This window comes from Phalangium opilio, unplaced genomic scaffold (assembly GCF_054372755.1).
Source record: "Phalangium opilio isolate 3A_F unplaced genomic scaffold, DU_Popi_V2 ptg001421l_1, whole genome shotgun sequence".
NCBI lineage: Eukaryota > Metazoa > Arthropoda > Arachnida > Opiliones > Phalangiidae > Phalangium > Phalangium opilio.
This window is the reverse complement of record NW_028324258.1, coordinates 3,695,376-3,699,824: the sequence shown is the minus strand read 5'-3', so window position 1 is coordinate 3,699,824 and position 4,449 is coordinate 3,695,376. Positions and strand designations below refer to the sequence as shown.

The window sequence follows — 4,449 nt, the reverse complement described above, 5'->3', positions numbered from 1 at the left end:
ACCAACCTATTGGTTAAAAGCTGAACGCGCTAACCATTGAGCCACGGAAGCTCAGAAATTAAATGGTTGTCACGTATTGTGGAAAATATTTGACTTTTTACGCTACATCTGAGACCCCACAACACCGCTCCCGGGAGGGCTCAAACCACCAGTCTTTTTGAATAGCAGCTGAACGCGCTAACCATTGCGCCACGGAAGCCCAAAAATTAAATGTTCGTCAGATATTGTGGAAAAACTCTGACATTTTACGTTACATCTGAGACGTCACAACACCGCTCCCGGGAGGGCTCAAACCACCAGTCTTTTTAATAGCAGCTGAACGCGCTAACCATTGCGCCACGGAAGCCCTAAAATTAAATGGTCGTCAGGTACTGTGGAAAACCCTTGACTTTTTACGTCACATCTGAGACGTCACAACACCGCTCCCGGATGGGCTCGAGCCACCAACCTATTGGTTAACAACCGAACGCGCTAACCATTGAGCCACGGAAGCTCAGAAATTAAATGGTTGTCAGGTATTGTGGAAAAGTTATGACTTTTTACGTTACATCTGAGACCCTACAAAACCTCTCCAGGGTGTTCTCGAACCACCAACCTTTCGGTTAACAGCCGAACGCGCAAACAATTGCGCCACGGAAGCCCAAAAATTAAATTGTCGTCAGATATTGTGGAAAACCTTTGGCTTTCTACGTTACATTTGAGATCCCACAACACCGCTCCCGGGTAGGCTCGAACCACCAACCTATTGGTTAACAGCCGAACGCGCTAACCATTGAGCCTCGGAAGCTCAGAAATTAAATGATTGTCACGTATTGTGGAAAATGTTTGACTTTTTACGCTACATCTGAGACCCCACAACACCTCTCCCGCGTGGGCTCGAACCACCAACCTTTCGATTAACTGCTGAACGTGCTAACCATTGCGCCACGGAAGCCCAAAAATTAAACGTTCGTCAGGTATTGTGGAAAAACTCTGGCATTTTACGTTACATCTGAGACGTCACAACACCGCTTCCGGGAGGGCTCAAACCACCAGTCTTTGAATAGCAGCTGAACGCGCTAACCATTGCGCCACGGAAGCCCAAAAATTAAATGTTCGTCAGGTATTGAGGAAAAACCTTGACTTTTTACGTAACATCTGAGACCTCACAACACCGCTCCCGGATGGGCTCGAGCCACCAACCTTTCGGTTAACAGCCGAACGCACTAACCTTTGCGCCACGGAAGCCCAAAAATTAAATGTTTACAGGTATTGCGGAAAAACTCTGACTTTTTACGTTACATCTGAGACCTCACAAAACGCTCCCGGATGGGCTCGAACCACCAAACTTTCGGTTAAAAGCCGAACGCGCTAACCATTGCGCCACGGTAGCCCAAAAATTAAATGATCGTCAGGTATTGTGGAAAACCTTTGGCTTTCTACGTTACATTTGAGATCTCACAACACCGCTCCCGGGTGGGCTCGAACCACCAACCTTTTGAATAACAGCTGAGCGTGCTAACCATGGCGCCACGGAGGCCCAAAATTTATGTGGTCGTCAGGTATTGTGGAAAAATTTGACTTTTTACGTCACATCTGAAACCTCACAACACCGCTCCCGGATGGGCTCGAACCACCAACCTTTCAGTTTACCGCCGAACGCGCTAAACATTGCGCCACGGAAGCCCAAAAATTAAATGTTCGTCAGGTATTGAGGAAAAACCTTGACTTTTTACGTTACATCTGAGACCTCACTACTCCGCTCCCGCGCGGGCTCGAATGTAACGTGTTGTGGGGTCTCAGATGTAGCGTAAAAAGTCATAACTTTTCCACAATACCTGACAACCATTTAATTTCTGAGCTTCCGTGGCTCAATGGTTAGCGCGTTCGGCTGTTAACGAATAGGCTGGTGGTTCGAGCCCACCCTGGATAGGTGTTGTAGGGTCTCAGATGTGAAGTAAAAAGTCAAGGTTTTTCCACAATACCTGACGACCATTTAATTTTTGGGCTTCCGTGGCGCAAAGGTTAGCGCGTTCAGCTGCTATTCAAAAGACTGGTGGTTCGAGCCCACCCGGGAGCGGTGTTGTGAGGTCTCAGATGTAACGAAAAAAGTAAGAGTTTTTACACAAATCCTGACGAACATTTAATTTATGGGCTTCCGTGGCGCAATGGTTAGCGCGTTCAGCTGCTAACCAATAGGTTGGTGGTTCGAGCCCACCCGGGAGCGGTGTTGTGGGATTTCTAATGTAACGTATAAAGCCAAAGTTTTTCCACAATACCTGACGACCATTTAATTTTTGGGTTTCCGTGGAGCAATGGTTAGCGCGTTCGGCTGTTAACCGAAAGGTTGGTGGTTCGAGACCACCCAAGAGAGGTGTTGTGGGGTCTCAGATGTAGCGTAAAAAGTGAAAACTTTTCCACAATACCTTACGACCATTTAATTTTTGGGCTTCCGTGGCGCAATGGTTAGCGCGTTCGGCTGTTAAACGAAAGGTTGGTGGTTCGAGCCCATCCGAGAGCGGTGTTGTGAGGTCTCAGATGTGACGTAAAAAGCCAAAGTTTTTCCACATTACCTGCCGACCATTTAATTTTTGGGCTTCGGTGGCGCAATGGTTAGCACGTTCGGCTTTTAACCGAAAGGTTGGTGGTTTGAGCCCACCCAAGAGAGGTGTTGTGGGGTCTCAGATGTAGCGTAAAAAGTCAAAACTTTTCCACAATACTTGACAACCATTTAATTTCTGAGCTTCCGTGGCTCAATGGTTTGCGCGTTCGGCTGTTAACCAATAGGTTGGTGGTTCGAGCCCATCCGGGAGCGGTGTTTGTTACGTCTCAGATGTGAAGTAAAAAGTCAAGGTTTTTGCACAATACCTGACGACCATTTAATTTTTGGGCCTTCGTGGGGCAATGGTTAGCGCGCTCAGCTGTTATTCACAATGTTGGTGGTTCGAGCCCACCCGAGGGCGCTGTTGTGAGGTCTCAGATGTAACGAAAAAAGTAAGAGTTTTTCCACAAATTTTGACGAACATTTAATTATTGGGCTTCCGTGGCGTAATGGTTAGCGCGTTCAGCTGTTAACCGAAAGATTGGTCGTTCGAGCCCACCCTAGAGAGGTGTTGTGGGGTCTCAGATGTAGCGTGAAAAGTCATAACGTTTCCACAATACCTTACGACCATTTAATTTTTGGGCTTCCGTGGCGCAATGGTTAGCGCGTTCGGCTGTTAAACGAAAGGTTGGTGGTTCGAGCCCATCCGAGAGCGGTGTTGTGAGGTCTCAGATGTGACGTAAAAAGCCAAAGTTTTTCCACATTACCTGCCGACCATTTAATTTTTGGGCTTCGGTGGCGCAATGGTTAGCACGTTCGGCTTTTAACCGAAAGGTTGGTGGTTTGAGCCCACCCAAGAGAGGTGTTGTGGGGTCTCAGATGTAGCGTAAAAAGTCAAAACTTTTCCACAATACTTGACAACCATTTAATTTCTGAGCTTCCGTGGCTCAATGGTTTGCGCGTTCGGCTGTTAACCAATAGGTTGGTGGTTCGAGCCCATCCGGGAGCGGTGTTTGTTACGTCTCAGATGTGAAGTAAAAAGTCAAGGTTTTTGCACAATACCTGACGACCATTTAATTTTTGGGCCTTCGTGGGGCAATGGTTAGCGCGCTCAGCTGTTATTCACAATGTTGGTGGTTCGAGCCCACCCGAGGGCGCTGTTGTGAGGTCTCAGATGTAACGAAAAAAGTAAGAGTTTTTCCACAAATTTTGACGAACATTTAATTATTGGGCTTCCGTGGCGTAATGGTTAGCGCGTTCAGCTGTTAACCGAAAGATTGGTCGTTCGAGCCCACCCTAGAGAGGTGTTGTGGGGTCTCAGATGTAGCGTGAAAAGTCATAACGTTTTCACAATACCTGACAACCATTTAATTTTTGGGCTTCCGTGGCACAATGGTTAGCGCGTTCGGCTGTTAATCGAAAGGTTGGTGGTTCGAGCCCATCCGAGAGCGGTGTTGTGAGGTCTTAGATGTGACGTAAAAAGCCAATTTTTTTCCACATTACCTGCCGACCATTTAATTTTTGGGCTTCCGTGGCGCAATGGTTAGCACGTTCGGCTGTTAACCGAAAGGTTGGTGGTTCGAGCCCACCCAAGAGAGGTGTTGTGGGGTCTCAGATGTAGCGTAAAAAGTCAAAACTTTTCCACAATACGTGACAACCATTTAATTTCTGAGCTTTCTCGGCTCAATGTTTAGCGCGTTCGCCTGTTAACCAATAGGTTGGTGGTTCGAGCCCACCCGGGAGCGGTGTTGTGGGATCTCAAATGTAACGTACAAAGCCAAAGTTATTCCACAATACCTGACGACCATTTAATTTTTGGGCCTTCGTGGGGCAATGGTTAGCGCGCTGAGCTGTTATTCACAAGGTTGGTGGTTCGAGCCCACCCGAGGGCGGTGGTGTAAGGTCTCAGATGTAACGAAAAAAGTAAG

The 4,449-nt window shown here is 47.4% G+C and overlaps 2 non-coding genes across 2 annotated transcripts; one reads left to right on the top strand and one right to left on the bottom strand.

Annotated features, from left to right (window-relative positions):
• Positions 1–1,592: 1,592 nt before the first annotated feature.
• On the bottom strand, positions 1,593–1,665 carry TRNAY-GUA (transfer RNA tyrosine (anticodon GUA)). Its single transcript has one exon. It is a non-coding gene; the product is annotated as a tRNA-Tyr (tRNA).
• Positions 1,666–2,133: 468 nt separating this feature from the next.
• On the top strand, positions 2,134–2,206 carry TRNAS-GCU (transfer RNA serine (anticodon GCU)). Its single transcript has one exon. It is a non-coding gene; the product is annotated as a tRNA-Ser (tRNA).
• The last annotated feature ends 2,243 nt before the right edge of the window (positions 2,207–4,449 follow it).